The sequence below is a fragment of the Rosa chinensis genome, chromosome 4, assembly GCF_002994745.2.
Source record: "Rosa chinensis cultivar Old Blush chromosome 4, RchiOBHm-V2, whole genome shotgun sequence".
Classification (NCBI taxonomy): Eukaryota; Viridiplantae; Streptophyta; class Magnoliopsida; order Rosales; family Rosaceae; genus Rosa; species Rosa chinensis.
This window is the reverse complement of record NC_037091.1, coordinates 47413560-47431533: the sequence shown is the minus strand read 5'-3', so window position 1 is coordinate 47431533 and position 17974 is coordinate 47413560. Positions and strand designations below refer to the sequence as shown.

The following is a 17974-nucleotide window of genomic DNA, read 5'->3' as shown; positions in this document are numbered from 1 at the left end:
GTTTTTCAAAGTATCCATTATCTATTTTAAATTCAGACGACAGTTTTTATTTTTGGGTCATTGGGACTACTGTGCACATACGACAGTTTTTTTGTGGGTATTGTTGTCCTAATAGAATGATTCAATGCATTATATTTGCTGGATATGGAATCAAAAATGACCAAATTAACAATAACTTATCAATATAGATATATATAGAAGAAATTGTTATAATCCACATCATGCACCAAAATGGATTGTGCAAATATAATCTTTTGTCCACAAAAGGAGTACATCTAATAATACATCGAGAAATTTACTTAAGAGTGTCTACCTTTGCAAGCTTTGCTGCTCTCATGGCCTCATTGGAGTCTAAGGAGCTTGAAGTTTGAGGAGCTCTACACCCTCAATGTCTTCTGGAGTTTCTTCAATGGCATCAGAACTAAGATAGGAGGCTCATTTGTACATTTGTCTTCTCTCTCTTTCTGTCAACTTTGGCTGTTTTCTATATCATACAGTGGTGTCATGCCCCGGACCCGGCGTTGGTGGATTCTAAGCACCTAACCCCGAATCTGAGGTGTGAGTGTTACAAAGCAGAATGTAAATAAAATCTTCCTTCTAGGCTCGTCCAACCCACTTCGGCTCGTCAAAACCTAAGTACTTCTCTGCAAAAAGTATTAGAGATGGGTGGGTAAGCAAAACCACGTGCTCAGTGAGTAGATCATGTAATATGCTAGTTAAACCATGTCATTTTACACACGCTAGAAAGTAGTATATTGTATACACATCAATTCACATCAATTCATCACATCGCATCATCCCTTCTTATTGATTATCCTTCAATTTAGTGACCACCACAGGCACCCTAATGGCCTTCTCTAGCCCTATACCACCGTGTGACACATCCTTACTTTGGCATAATCAATCAAGAAGTTCTCATGTTCCATTACTAATCAAACAATGGATCCAGCACATAATATATATAAACTCCGCATATTTCGCAAATAGACATGCTTCACTTGAAAATAGAGAGATATTTCGTAAATAGATAAAATCATGCTTTTCCACAATTTTTTTAGAAATAAGAATATTTGAAATATATTACACAAACCCACTCACCTCGATAATACAAATCGCCTCCTAGAATACCAATCGTAAACTGAGCCTCCCAAAAACGAGCCTTCCAGAAATCACCGTTCACTACTAGAATAATGCTAATAGACATCATGTCTTTAAAATCAGTTAGGATTTCAACTGATGTAAATTGTGTTTATAACATCGGTTCTAAAAAATCTGATTTCTATAAAATAATTAACATCGATTCTTATGCTGAACTGATGTCTATACTTTTCAAACAAAATTTAAAAAAAACGCGGAAATGTACTAAGTCAAAAATTAAGGAAGCGGGAGCAAAATTTTAACTCCCTCCCAACACTTAGTCTTTCCACGACTAATTGACTAGCTAGGTTTTCCTCTATTTTTCCCCACACCGGCCGCGATACAGAAACACCGTGACCGATCGTCCTCTTTCACCCACACCGCGACCGATCGTCCTCTTTCCCTACACCGCGACCGATCGTCCTCTTTCCCCCGTCCAGTAACCGACGACCTCTTTCGCCTTCTCTGGCTCCGATGGCTTGATTTCCTCCTCCTTGGCCGCCTCCTTCTCTCTCATCTCTCGTCTGAAATCCAGCGAATCTCCCAATTGCTGAGATCGAGAAGCCGAAGCCGGAGCTGCAGTGGCCGTCTGTCCTTTCTCTTTCCACGGGCCTCCCCTTCTCAGCCCCTCTCTTCGACCGTCGAGGCGGCGACTGCCATCGCTCTCATCGACGGTAATTTGCTTGAATCTATAGTTTTCTGGGTTTGTGATTTCGTAAATTTGATTCATGCTTGTGCTCTCTTTAATTCTGATTCAATTTTCGTTACCCATATAACGGTTGGAAATAAGATTAGACTTTTGTATTTTTCTGAATGTGATTTTAGGCACTTCTGAGGCAATCACGGCTATTAAGAAGCAAGAGAAGCAAATTAACGATTTTAGACAACATTGGTGGGATTATAAGACCTTCAAGGTACTTATCTAAGCTTCGACTAGTACTGAGTTGCTGGATTTTCAGTCCAGTGAACTTTAATAAGATATTTGGTGCTGTGTTTCAGATTGACGTTGTTATTGGGTCCACCGAGCTCCGGCAAGACGACGCTACTATTGGGAGTATTGGCTCTCGCCGGACGCCTTGGAACTGGTCTTCAGGTAGTGGTTTATCTTGCATACTCATGACCAAGGGATCTTACTGGTTGGCCCTTCCGTTTTTAATTCATTGTATGAAAAAGTTTATGGGGAAGCTTGAATATGAAAGCTCCATCTTACTCAATCAAAGTTTAGTTTCTCTGCAAATGTACGGGGCAGGATCTTACTGATCTTTGTACCACTTTCTTTTCCTTCTATTGTTGTTTTGGTTGCCGAAAATGTTGAAATCAGATATTATGTCGAAAGAAAATTTATCAATTTTCAAGAAACTACTAATATCCTAACTTGGTTCTTTGGACAGCTCTGAGAGGATTGGATCTGTGGACTGGCTTTTTTCACCTTGAGGCAAATTAAAGCTCCCACTAATAACTTTGATCCTGTAAACAACATTGGGGAAGGCAGTTTTGGTTGTGTCGACAAGGTACTGTAGTTTTCATTTACCATCTCTGATTATACGCCTTGATTTCATAATGATTGAAAATTGAATAACCTGTTTAATGCAGGGCATCTTATTGGATGGCATTACAATTGTAGTTATAAAGAGAAAATCATTTAATTAAACAGTAATTTTCTATCTTTACTTAGAAATCAAGCAAATTAGAGAAAATGAGAAAGAGAGTGGTTTTGGTTTTTGATTGATTAGTCAAACACAAGATTGGCACTCGGCCTTTGAAAACATAAATTTTGATATTGTCAGCTTTGTTGTTTCTAATTCAGCTAAGCAACTAGAAATGATTTGAATTAAGGTGTTTATATATGTATGGGGGATTTTGTGTTTGAGAATCCAGAGGATACTTTGCAGTCATGGCACATTGATGGTTATAGTTTTAAATGTTCATGGGTGAATCAACTTTTCTATTTCAAAAGTTCAGATTAACTATTTTCGCTGTTTGTTAAGTTTCTTAAACAATATGGTTTTGATATGGACTGTATGGATAGTGGAGATTGGATATGAGCAAGCAGATTAAGATACAATTTGCAGGACACTATTTCACATTGCATTGTTTAAATAAACTCAACTATTCTTAACATGACAAAATTTTTTTGGCAAACTTCAGTAGTAGTTGTCTTAATAACCATGTGTTTATGGTTCATTTTACTGTGACTTTTCTAACCTCAATTTGACATTTCACAGGTCTATCCAAATTCATGGACTGCAATTTACGTACCTTTGGACAATGTGGGAACGTGGAATGTGAGATATGAGAATTGAGCCCGACAGTACTTAGGCAGTCCTGCAAATTTAACTTTTCTCAATCATTTACTTTTAATATTTCTGTTTAGGATGATCTTAGCATATCATGAAGACCAATGCTGTGATAAGGTTTCTCTCATGCAATGTAATTTGGAATCAAGGTAGTTACATCTGTCTCTTACATATATTTATAAATTGTTTGTTACTTAACTCTAGTGTTTTTTATAAGCTCAGTGCAACTTCATTCTATTTTTATTCTTATTTTTTTAAGCGTGTTATTGGGGCTGTACTATAAGTCATGAGCTTATCTGAGTACTTTACTGGTTAGTGCTGCTTCTCAAATCTCAACTATATGTAGGATAGCAGTGCATTTAATTTTAGGAAGTCCCAGCTATGATGCATTAGCCAAACATATTACTTCTATGCACATCAAACATATTTTTTGTGCCTCCTTGATATGTTGATATGTATTACTGTGGATATTTACTGGGGATTTTTGGCAGGATATTTGTCTACTTATTGGTGTACCATAGAGTCCTATCGATCTCTTTAAGGGTTTGCATGTGTTTACTTACACATGTTATTGATCTGACTATTGTGTACTGGCCGGCTGCAGGGTTGGAGAGGTGTGGAAAGAGTTGCAGGTTGAGATGGATAAACTATTTGAGACCAGAACTTAAGAGAGGCTGAAATCTGAGAACCACACACAATGAAAGGAAGACATTGAAGATCAGTAGCTCTCCACTTGTTAATAGTTTCCAAAGTTAGTGATAGGTAAACAATTTTACTAGTTTTTGTTCAAGTGTTTGAGACTGAGAGGAATTTATAGTACTTGCATTGATCTTTTCCCCTTTGACGTATATGTTATAATAATGTTATAACAATTCAGACTTTAAAAATAAAAAACAATTCCATTTAGCTTGGCTTGGATAGTACTGTACCTCATCTCAACGGAATTTATGCTTCTGAAGGATGGTTCATGAGGTTGATGGAGGGAAACAGGCAATTTGTCACAAGAGACCCAGAAAAGGCTCACTTATTTTATCTTCCTTACAGCATGCGCCAATTGGAGTTGAAGCTTTATGTACCTGGTTCACATCAAATTAAACCACTGGCAATATTCCTCAGAGACTATGTGAACATGATTGCTGGGAAGTATCCTTTCTGGAATCGCACACATGGGACAGATCATTTTCTTGTTGCTTGCCATGACTGGGTTGGTAATCTTTGATCCTTGTTATTTCCTTGTTACTGTCCCACGAAGAGTACCAAATTCCTGATGATCTGTTGTACTGTTTTGTATGTCTTTAAATATTATGTGTGGATTGTAGTAATTGATCTAGAAAGTTGAAATACAAAATTAGCATTTTTTTTTCCCATCTTTTATTGCATATGTTCCTTGAAATTCTCACTTTATAGTCTGATTGGAAATGTCTGTTTGTAATTTGAGAATGATTTTAAAATTAAATATCATTCAGCCTATAGCTGTTTCATATGAAGAGCAACATATACAAGTTCATGCAGCTGTTATACAGTTGTTTCATGGTTAGTGTCCCGAGTTCTTTGAACTGAAACATGGATGAATATTTTCTGGGATGACGGGGTTGGATGCCAAACTGAAAATTCTTACTGCAGGTATGCTTTTAATGATAAATTTAAACCCAGTTTGTCTTTCTGCCTAAGTTTATGTAGAGTATGGTTTCCTGTTTCTTTTAAGTTTTGTTTTGGATTCTGATTTTGGGTCTTTTTGATGCAGCAAATCTGATATAATTAAAGAGCATAAAGGTGAGGCTAGGGGCGATTAAGAAGAAGAGGAACGCTGTGCTGAAGTATCTGAAGAATAATGTTGCTGTTCTTCTCAAGCCTTCATATTAATGTATATGGAGGGTTAAGTTTCATGGCTCATTAGTTTTAATGTATATGATGTGTCAATTTTATCATTGTTTTGCTTGGCCTTAATAGAAATTAATACATTCCCTAATATTTAAAGTACATTTGAATTTCATGTTATTTGTGGATCAACTTTCTAGTACCAAATACAACAGGAAAGGGATATGAAAAAAACATCAGTTACTTATGAAGAACTGATGTCAGAAAACACAAATTACATCAGTTTGAAAACAAAAACTGATGTCAGAAAAGAGAAAATATATCAGTTTGGAAACCAAAACCGATGTCAAGAATGAGAAAATACATCAGTTACCAAACAAAAACCGATGTCTAGCATTACTATGAACATCGATATATAAACAAAAATGATGTCTAGTATAAATATAGACATCAACATATAAACAAAAACCGATGTCTAGCATTACTATGGACATCGATATATAAACAAAACCGATGTCTAGATTACTATGGACATCGATATATAAACAAAAACCGATGTCTGGTATAACAATGGACATCGATATATAAACAAAACCGATGTGTAAAATAAGTATGGACATCGATATATAAAGAAAAACCGATGTCTAGAATAACTATGGACATCGATATATAAACAAAACCGATGTCTAGCATAAATATGGACATCAGTTCAAACTATACTATAGAATATAGATTGAATGTCTAGTGAAATATTATGTACCAAACACACGAAAAGCTTATGAACCACAAGAAAAAATTTATGAGAACCGATGTCTAAAATATTATCAGACATCGTTTCTAAATCAGAAACGATGTTAAAATGGATAATTGTATTGTTAGACCTATATTTCATTAAGCATCTAATGCCAAAATATGAAGGTTTGGCAATAGCTAAACACACCAAAATGGTGATCACATTAATGTTTTTACATCGGTTCTGGACCTTAAACCGATGTCTCGTTGTAAAATAGACATCAGTTGTGAACCGATGTCTTAGTTTTGGCGATCTTTAACATCGCCCACTAAGACATCAGATTTTTTTTTTTTAACATCAGTTGTGAACTGATGTCTATGAACTTTATCCTAGTAGTGGTTGGATCTAACTCAAACCTCTATGGATAGAAAGAGGACATCAAGATGAATCCGTAGCTTTTCGCGGATCCTAAATCGGAGTTACGGATCAAAAGTTTTGATCCGCCGAAGTTTTAGAGAGAGAAGCTCTCTCCAAAAAAATGGGTACGAAAGAATGGGGTGGCTGAATTCCTATTTATAGGGGAAAATGGCCAATCAAAAGTTGTCATGTGTCAAGATTAAAACCTTCCACCAAGGTGCTTGCACCACTTGTCAAGCATCCACCACTTTTCTTCCTTCCACTTGACAAATGTCAACATGACTCATGGGCTTGTGACTGACACGTTGGGCTGCTACTCTTGGTCACTAAGTAAACTCTTTGGCCAATAGGAAGGCGCCACGTCACCACATAATGCACTTTGCATCCAAACTTCAAAAATTCCTTAAAAATAGCTCGGGAACCCAAAAAATAATGTGAACTCATGGCGACATCTACTTTCCATTTCCAACCTCAAAAACAAAATTTGACTAACTTCAAAATTCGGGATCTCACAAGTGGCCGGGTACTTTACAGCTCCTTAATATAGTCAGTTGTCCATTGCCTGCTATAGTCACCTCCTTAATATAATCACAGTGTGTTCATAGCCTGATATAGTCAGTTAGAACCAAGAACCCAATCAATTTAATAACACAAATTCACATAAAAATGATGAGAAGAATGTTAGAAATTAGAGAGAACACCATGAAAACGTAAACAAGTTGAGAAGTGGGTCAGAGGGTGTATAAACCATGTAATGCACACCATCCTGCAGCAAAGAACCACAGACCATCAACACGACAATGGATAAGTACGTACAACATATACAACATTACAACTTCTTGTACTTGATCTCATGAAATGAAATTTTAAAACTGTTTACATTCAATTGATCCACTCCAAAAGGTACTAAACCAAAAGAATGTATACTAAAGACTTTGCAGTAACATGTAACATGTAAGTGAAAAAGGAGATGGGAAGTTCTATTTCTCTAGACTAAGAAAATAACCTTAATCAAGATCACTTTATTAAGCAGTGAATAACCTCTCATAAAATGGCAACACCTCAGGTTTGAATAGACTTTGTTCAACGACTTTGTTATACTTACATAATATATTTCCAAGTCCACACACATTTCTTTCTCTTTACTGTTATCATCCATCTTTAACCGTTTGACCTCATGAGTAAGGACAAATATATAACATGAAAATTCATATATTGTTGAGACTCACCAGCAGTGTTGATCATATCATCTACCATTAGTAACTTTTCCTTTTACATCGCCAATCAAGTTCATCACCTGGGAAGGCAAATATTAAATGTGCAACAAATCTTTGCTTGCCATTTTTCTAAACTAGTACTCGTACAAAAAGAATATTCAAGATTTCGATCAGCTAGTAACATTACTGTGACCATAATGTTGAGACCCATGTTGATATGCAACTGCCCCCAACAGTCCTAACATAATATATTCCCAAAGAAACTAACACGCAGTACAAATTGGAAGACTAATGAAAGGCATTAACACTGCTGAAACTATTTCTAAGAGGATGGATTAAAATGTGTAGAAAGACAAGGCATTAACGAAGACATGTGAAAACTGGTTTGACATTGACATAAAACTTCTTGATAACTTCTTGATATCAGTTTTGTTGCAGAAGTATGGAGGTTGACAGGTATGCCTGCAACTTTGAACTGGAATGAGGGATATCTCAAAGTCTTCCATGATTTGTTCCTTTCTCAACCTTTTAACAGTAGCCTTTTTGCAAAAATAATCACCTCCTGTTAGAAAATCTGGAAAGCTAGAAATGATAAAGTGTTCAGAAATGCAAACCCAAACCCACAATCTGTAGTAGCAGCTTCTGTTGCAAATATGGGTAATGTCAGATCTACAGAGGGACAAGTAAAGAGAGTTTTTTCCCAAAACAAACAAACTACCATTAGGTGGACAGCTCCTTCTGCTTGTGCATTTAAACTCAACTTTGATGGATCAGTAAATGGAACCTTCGCTGCTGGTGGTTTTGTTATATGTGATGTTCATGGAAAGCCCCTGGTAGCTGCCACTAAACAAGTTGGTACTACTACAATTCCTTTAACAGAAGCTATTGCTCTACGTAACGGACTCGTCTGTGCTTTAAAACGAGGACATAACCGAGTTGAAGTTGAGGGCAACTTCAAACTTGTCATTGATTTTGTAAATAAAGTTATACACCCACCCTGGCGCTTACTCAAAATTATTCAAGATATCCAAGCCATTGCTACAAGTTTCAACTCAATTTCATTTCGACATATCTTCCGGGAAGCAAACTTTGTAGCAGATGCTATAGCTAATCTATGCCATAATTGTACTAGTGGAAATGTGTGGACAAATAGAGTCCCTATGGAGGCTTCAAGAGCCTTAATGTTCGATTTTGTAAACTCAAGATGCCAGAGAGGCTTCCATCTTTAATCTATAGTCTTTTCGTATAAAAAAAAAAAAAAAACTTCTTGATATCACTAGATAGCCGACCTTTCAAATTAATTATTAACTGTCATAAAACTTCCCAATTTAATAGTTACCAATAGTTTAACAATATCCATCTTACTTTGTCTATGTTCTATGGGATCGTAAAGTTAGTCAATTCTTTAGTTTTTTTTTCATATGGATCTCTACATGAAACAAAAACAAACATATAAGAAAGCATCAGACCAAATAAGAAAGCATTACCAGTACGCAACCTTTCCCCCTCATTCTGAAATTTCTTGTTCTGGCACTTGTAGCAGCTGTATAGCCTTGGCCATAAAAATCACAAATAGAAAAAAAGGGGAAAATTATAATCAGTACCATAAGAATCTTCCAGCTAATATCCAGTATGCAAGATAGATAAGAAATTGCACATATAGTCAACATAACATGCAAGTAGACAACAATAAGGCAAAACCTCAACCAATAGTAATAGATAGTCCTCTGTCTAAGGTAATACAAAACTGATGCTATATAAAACATGAAGCTGCAATAAACCAAATTTCTTTCAAGTATAAAAGAAATTTATACTATTCTGGTCCTAAGCATATATATATATATATATATATATATATATATATATATGCAAACACAAACACCTATATTATCTTTAATAGAAATGTTGTCTTTAAACTTTTCCTCCTATTTAGCTAATCTTGAATAAGCTGAACGATGAACATATAACTTGGCCAAATAATGGTTTTATACCTTTGTTGTTACAGGTTGGCCCAATAAAAGTGGACGAACAGTGATCATGTCATTTAGGGCCTCCTCCAAGACAGTAGCTGACATAGTAGTCTTAATTGGCACCCCGAGTTTACCGATGTGTAAACCATAAGTACGTAAGACCCAATCAGAAAAGTTTTCACACTTACAGCCAAGAGACAAAAACTTTGAAGATTAAAAAAGCAGTAAATAAGCCAACCAAACCTAAAAAAGGCAGCAAACATGGTATTTACAGCACCTAAACTTGAAAGATCCAGCTCCAATTCTTGGCTTTCTGATTCAATAGCCTGGGTAACAAACAAATGAATCATGTTCAGCAACAAATACTAATGCTAAGCCCAGTAAAAAAAAATGTATCAATGGAATCTGTATTAAATGCAAGCTAATAATCTTCAAAGTTTGGGTGGTACCTGCAATGATGAATTGTGAACACTATCAGTATATGTATTTTCTTATTTCTCCACTCTTTATTTGAACCCTCTCAAGACAACTCAAAACAAAACCTTAACACCTAAACTACTATAATTTCCTTTGCATTTGCAAGTGAAGTTCTTGTAAAACTCAGTCAATCAAATTGGTAATTACTTTGAACACTACAAGAAACACTACAGGAAGGGTCTCTTGGTTAGGGAAGAATGTATAGAACTTTAAAGAGAGACTACGGCTAATCAAACAAGATATTATATTGAAATCAACATACAGATGTGCCTACATATTTAAACTCTACACACATCGAGCCAAAAGAATCAAGTCATAAGTAGATTTTTAGTGTGACAATGCCAATAAGAGAATAAAATCCCTTCTCAGGATCTGGTTCACAAAGTTCAATCGGCTATAAGAATAACTAATCATACAACATCAGTTGATTATAAGAAATAATGGCTTTATAATCAATTTGTTAAGTAAGTATCATAACAACCTGCAAACAACTACTACTATCCCATTAGCACCGTCACTTGGAGCTTAGCTTACAATTTCTATTATCCCTATGGCTGGCCTGACTAGCAGTTTTTGTCTTTCCACCATTTCCCCCGTGTTTTCTCCTCAATTTAGAGTGAACTGGATACTATATTTCATAGGAAAGAGAGGGGAAGAGAGATTGGAGATTGCTGAGAGGGGAAGAGAGATTGGAGATTGCAGAGAGGGGAAAACGCAACCAAACCAATCAAAACGCAGATTCTCAAGACGGATTGAAGAAAACCAAACCCTAAAAATCAGATTTTGAAACTGAACAGATTAGGGAGCACCTCCATTTCGAGGAATTAAGCCAAGCTTTCGATTGAGATGACATGGGTTTCTCCAGTGCATTTCCGGAGTGCTTGTAGTGCTGAAATCCCTCTTGGTTCCTCACTACAACAAAGAATACAATCGCATCTGAGCATCCCCTGAATTCAAAAACCCCAAACCCATAAGTTCACACAAAAAAACACACAATTCAATTCCTAGGTCTCATAAACAAAACAAGAAGACGGCGATGAAGAACAGGCGTCCGCAATTACAAGAGAGAGCGGGGTTGTTAACAGAGATTGTTGGATTTGATGTTGGCCTGAGTGCGGTCGGAGTAAAGCTCGGAGTTGTTGGGGACCATAGCAATTGTCTAGGTAGAGGTCGATGGCGACAACGAGCTCAAAGTGGTCATCGATGAAGGCCTTCGCTATTTCCCAGATTGAATAACCCATTAGGTTTTGGTCTGGGTTTGTCGAGAGAGAGAGAGAGCTTTGGTTGGGGGTTTGTAGAAGAAGAGATAGGGTTTGACGAGAAAGGGTTTGTCAAGGGGAGAGAGAGTGTCGGGGTTGCCAGTGAGTGCCGAGTGTGAGGCAATGTCGAGTGAGGATTTTGGTTTTGAGTTTGGGTCTGTCGAGAATGAGGCAAGTCCAGAGTGAGGCGTTGTCGAGAGACGGTTTTGGTTTTTGGCCTTTTGGGTATCTTTTGTTCTTTTTGTGATTTTTTTTACTTAAGTGTTAGGGTTTCAAGCTCAGCCCTATTAATTTGGACAATGACTCACACAACATATTTGTGTAAAAATGTGGTCTGAATGTAGCCATTTAAATTTGGGGTTTTTCTCCTATTAATTTAACTTCTCTCTTTAGGGAGTTGGAGAAAAATAATGTGGGAAATCTCCCTCCTTTTGTATCAAACATATTAATCAGACCACAGTTTTATTGTTTCTTGTCGAATGTTTAATATATGTTGGGGGGAAATGTGGAGTTTGAGATGGGATTTGACACCACAGACATGGTGGAAAATTTGCCGCTCAATTTTTTTACGGTCATACAATGGTTTTGTCCTTAAACGTCTTCTGAACTCATTCGTAATTCCTTATCAGACGACAGATTTTATAAGAACGACATCCAAAAAAATAAAAATCAATCAAACAACGGAAAACTATGATACGTCGTCTGATTCAATTTTTGTAGTAGTGATGGCTCTCAATCGGACTACTTCTTAGCATGCAAGAGTGATTTTTGAAGAGGACCAAAAGAAAGAAAGATTTTGATGATTTAATGAGGATTGGGAAAAATAGAACACACTAGGTTTCTTTGTTCCGTGTCCAAATATAGTGTTTTAATGTTTTAGTTTTGTGTATGAATGTTTTGTGGAATCATAGTTCTTTAAAAAAAAGTGTCTCTGCTCATTTCCTTGAAGGTCAGAGGCATAGGCCTAGCCTGCTTAGATCCAGAACCTGCCCTGCATTTCATTCTGAGTTAGACTCACACATGTGTGTTGTGTATTTTCAGTTGCTATACGATTTTAAAATAATAAAGGGAAATGATGGAAAAGGTCACATTAGATAGTAAAATGATAAAAATGTCACCTAGTTTCCCACTTGATAAAAAGATCCATAATAAATTGTTAATAATATTAATTTAGTCCTTATGAATAATGAGGTGATGTTAAAACAAGTCAGTTTGTAATTTTTCTGATTCCCATTCTGCCCTTAAAGCCTAAAACACGTCTATAACTTTATATTCAAAATCCCATAGCTTAATTTTTCTCTATTTTTGATCAGAAATCCCAAAACCTTCGATGAAGACGTGGTGGCCGATGAATACAATGACATTTTTGGCGAGATGTTCGACGAGCTCGAACAAAGCGACGATGAAATTGAAATGGAGTCGTCTGTGGCTGATGCACAGTCAGCGATTCGGGACGAGGAATTCAGATGGCAGAGAGTGGAGAAGCTCTGCGAAGATGTGAAGCAGTTCGGCGAGGAAATGATTGACGATGGCTCTCTCGCCTCTATCTACGATTTCCAAATCGATAAATTTCAGGTCTGTTTTGATTTTTACTATACACATTTTCTGATTTTATGTATCAAACGATTATGAGTTACAAATCTATTGGTTAATTTGGGATAGGTGCATTGGATTTGATGAAGATATGCTTTAGTCTGCGAGAGTTTCATCTGTTTTGCTTGACTGAGTGATTCAAATGATGTAATGATCTACCTATGCCTCTGCATTGCATTGAATTTCCGGCTTATATATGCCGCCATTGATGGAATACATAGTCTCCATGCTCTCGGTTTTGAGGTGCGGTGAGGCGTTTCTGCCTCTGGACCCTTCCTGGCCAAAACAGAGGCTACTCTCTGTCATTGCTTTGGCCAATGTCGACCTAATAATCACCTGCAGGACTCCGTTTGGGTACATATTGGACTCTAATTGGCTCGAGCAGAGTTGCAATCAAATTTCTATGTGGTTTTCCATAGGTAGAGAGTTTGTGACAGTGAGTGATAGAGGAGTCTAGGCATGAGAGTGAGAAAGAGGATGAGAGTGACAGGACCCGACCCAAGTTTCACCCCAAAACCCAGATACGAGCCTGTGAGGCCTACTTCAGGTGAAATCTTACTGAAAAATCGACAGAACCTCCCCTAAAATAGACTACCCAAAATTTCACAAAACCTGGACATGATTAATAATAAGCTCCTACTCACATGCACAATCCAATATTTACATTCCTCGTGTATAGGTTACATTCAAGTTGTACGAATTCCACATTAATTTCAATACGATAACAGATTTTCAAACATTAACATTCCCCAAATTAAAAAAGGTTATCAGAGCAGTTCTACATAACTAAGCCGATATCATACAGGGTAGGTTAAGTATTAACCTACAGTCAAAAACGGAAGTGCTGATTTCTATGCCTCGAGTCCAGGACGCGATCTCAGCCAATCTGAAATCTGGGCATTTGAAAACGAAGGGCCCAGGGGAAAACATTTAAAATCCGTTAGAATGAGTGGACAAAACTGAAATAAGTTATGAAACAATTAATTGAATGCTTTCCCATTTCTCTTGTGAACAAAACCAACATGCAGCGAGATTCGACAATATTTCCAACTCAATCCTTTTCAAGAAAACTCATTTGATGATTAGAAATGACTACTATCTAATCATCTCATGCCATCTGGGAGGGACTGCCACCCAAATGTCGCATCGGAAGAGACTGCCAACCGGAATAGGAGGATGTGGGTAGAAGGGACTGCCAACTAGCCACAGGTAGTTAGAAGGGACTGCCAACTAACTCCTTGGCCAGCTACTGATCTGGCCAGTGATGTCACAAGCCTTGTCAATGACAATGTCAGTGACATGGTCAATTACATACATTGTAAGTTACATGATCAGTAACATACATTATAAGTTACATGATCAATAACATACATTGTAAGTTATATGATCAGTAACATACATTGTAAGTTACATGATCAGTAACATACATTGTAAGTTACATGGTCAGTTACATGATTAGTTACATAATCTGTGACATGAGGTTAACACACGTTGCCAAGGAGTTGGCCCAGTGAAGTCACAGGCCATGTCAGTGACATGATCAGTTACATACATTGTAAATTACATGATCAATTACATACATGGTAAGTGACATGATCAGTTACATAATTTGTGACATGAGGTTAACACACATTGCCAAGGAGTTGGCCTTTTCCAATGACTTCTCTGGCCAATGACTTGTCTAGCGACCTGGCCAGTGAGGTTGTCACCGACCATGTCAATGACAATGTCAGTGACATGATTAGTTACATACATTGTAAGTTACATGATCAGTTACATATATTATAAGTGACATGGTCAATTACATAATCTGTGACATGAGGTTAACACACTTTACCAAGGAGTTGGCCCAGTGAAGTCACAGGCCATGTCAATGACAATGTCAGTGACATGATCAATTACATGGTCAGTTATATACATTGTAAGTTACATCGTCAGTTACATACATTGTAAGTGACATGGTCAGTTACATGCATCCTATAAAGTATGCATTTGAACTAGCAGCACTTCCATTTTAGTAAAGCATACAACCTAAACAGCATCACACACAAGGCATAATGAAATGTGACAATTACATGGTCAGTGACATGTTCATGACTGTAACATGGCCAAAGACTTTGCAGTGATCACTTGAGGTTAATAATTACCGAGTCAGTGACTTGGCTAGTTACTTGAGGTTAATAGTTACATGATCAATGACATGAGGTTAACAGTCACCTGGCTAGTGACTTGAGGTTAGCAATGAAGATTATCAGTTACTTACTGACTTTGACAATTACATGGTCAGTGACATGTTCATGACTGTAACATGGCCAAAGACTTTGCAGTAATCACTTGAGGTTAACAGTTACCTGGTTAGTGACTTGACTAGTTACTTGAGGTTAATAGTGACTTTTCTACTTACTAGTGATTAACATTGGAAATGGCCAGTAACCTGGCCAATGATAATGACTTGGCCAATTTATAAGATGCCTAAAACTTGAATTGTTACAAAAGATCTATAAAGGAATTTTTCATTAAGGAATTTTTCAAAAGATCTATAACGCCATAAAAAGTTACAAAAAACTAATTAATTTAGTAATGTTCTTCATCACTTTCTTCCTAATTTTTTCTTTTATCATTGCTAGAACTTCTTCTTCTTCTCACTTTATTCCTTATGTCTTCTTTTATCCCGGCATGTCTTCTATTTGTAAATCCTGTATAAAGTTGTGAAATAAGATCATCATCAGTGACTTTGATAGTGACATATTCATGACTGTGACATGGCTATTGACTTGAGATTAATAGTGACTTCACTAGACAGTGACATGGCCAGTGACATTATATGAAACCTGTTCAGCATATATTGGACCTCAACACCATCACATCTACTTTAGCAAAGCATAAGATAGCGTCACCAATATAAAACACCATCACATCTACTTTGCTCAAAGCATAGAAACTAAACATTAACTGTCACCTAAAAGGTGACCTCAAATGCCTATGTCACTGGCCAGTGGCCATGACTTCAAAATGTGACTTAATCAAACCAAAACCAACCACAAATTTACAAGTTATATGACATCTACAAAACCAACTATGTCATTGTAGGCTTTATGTCACCCAAAACAGAGTGAGCAATTCTTACCAAGTCGCACTTGATTTAGCAACTGTTCTGGAATTCAAAAGCAACTGATATAAATACTCAAATAATCAAATGTATAATTGACCAATGACAACTGATCTATATCTGCCAAGACCCTTAGTTATCTGCTAAATGGCTCAGTTGTATGATAGCCTAATGAAACTGTAATGTATTGAATCTGTTAGTTCAGGTTTAACTGTACATATTTCTAAATGCTAAAAATATAAATCAAAGGCCAAATGCAAGTTAAAAGGTAAAATGACGGGGAACATCATTGATTGAAGTTATGCTTAAAAACAACACAGAGTTCCTTTACCTATGATTAAGTTACAAATTAAATCAAATCTCAATGTTATGGTTTTAGATTACATTGGTCCCTGCCATTAATTTGTATGGAAGCCTCGTAAGCTGTATTGATAATTAGCTATGGTTACGCAAGTTTGCTATTAAATAATATTAGAAAGCTCATATATAATCATGAAAAACACGTTCATAAAACAAAAGAAATGCAAAAGTGAGAGTTAGAAAGTTGTGATTTACCTTCTTTAAGGTATTGCACTAGTCGCTTGAAGTAACTGGCTTCTGCCATATGAGTTGCAAAATCATCCCTATGACAAATATATATTACACCAAATAATGTTACATGAGTTGGAAGCAATGCATGCAAGTTTAAATAGTTATCTAGCACCGTTTGTCACAATTGAAAAGGAACAACAGTAGAAGAATCAGCAAGCTCTTCAAAATATAAAGATGTTTCTAAAGAATAAAAAATAAAATGGAGAACAACTATACATCTATAACCAACAGAGATTTTAGACTAATCAAACCTCGTGTACTCAATACACTTTATGCAGAAAGATAACCAAAATCATACCCGCAGAACACTCGGAATCAAAACTAACATGCAACTGCAGCTCAATTATGAATATTAATGATGCCAATTAGTTTTCTAGAAACTGTAAATAAAGAGTAAAGCTAAATTTCATCAGAGCAACCAAATCCAACAAGAGGATCAATTTCCAAAGAGTGATTCAAACTTTCCTAAATACAATGATCTTTCCCACCAAAACCGATAACTATACATTGATCTATAAACAAGAGTGATTCAAACTAATCGACCTGGCGTACACAATTAAACCTTAATTAATTCAAAATTCTCAGAGATTTCAGATTAAGAAAAAGAAAAAAAAAAGCAAAAAATTAGATAGAGATGGAAGGTAACCAACCACTAACGCTGACATTGTTGATGAGGGCATCGATGCAGCCAGAGAGAAATCTGTGCAGTTGGACACAGTTTTCAAGGGCGCGACCTTATCGGCGCCAATGCTTGCAACGGGAGGATTGGCCTGACGATGATGAGAACCGTAGGGAACGAGAGAGCTGAGGCTGACGATGCCTCCGAGGCCGGGGATGGTGACGCGGCGAGAGTAGAAAAGGCCGGGCAACACGACGCCGACTCTGGAGACGGCAAGGGTGTCGGTGGAAAGGCGGAGAGCACTGGATGGAAAGGAGCGTGGGGAGGATGGAGCCGGAGGAGATAGATCGGAGTTGGAGAGAGAGAGAGAGAGAGAGAGAGGTTTTTTTTTTTTTTGATGTATAACATGGTGTTTTGTAATTATTCGTATATTCAGTGTCAGGTTGTAAACAGGTGACCTTAATTATCATGAGGACATTTGTGTGTCCTGAATTATAATAAGACACTTTAAAATGACATTTTTTTTATCATTAACCCTAATAATAATAATAATAAATTGATCCGATCTGGCCTAATCCGCTAATCCTAACCAATCTTCCACCATCATGAGTTCATGACTTTCCAATTTATTCATGGACGAATTTGACCTATATTTTTCATGTTGAAGAAGTCATTACGATAATTCATTTTTAGGTATATTGAACTTCCCATCTAGTCATGCATTTGAAAATGGGCGG

General features: G+C 36.7%; 2 long non-coding RNA genes across 2 annotated transcripts; one reads left to right on the top strand and one right to left on the bottom strand.

Annotated features, from left to right (window-relative positions):
* Nucleotides 1–4202: 4202 nt before the first annotated feature.
* Nucleotides 4203–5432, top strand: LOC112200031. Its single transcript, XR_002936131.2, has 3 exons — nt 4203–4638; nt 4901–5057; nt 5179–5432. It is a non-coding gene; the product is annotated as an uncharacterized LOC112200031 (long non-coding RNA).
* A 9928-nt stretch (nt 5433–15360) lies between these two features.
* LOC112196846 lies at nt 15361–17633 on the bottom strand. Its single transcript, XR_002935406.2, has 3 exons — nt 17269–17633; nt 16583–16650; nt 15361–15614 (listed from the first exon to the last, which is right to left on the bottom strand). It is a non-coding gene; the product is annotated as an uncharacterized LOC112196846 (long non-coding RNA).
* Between the last annotated feature and the right edge of the window lie 341 nt (nt 17634–17974).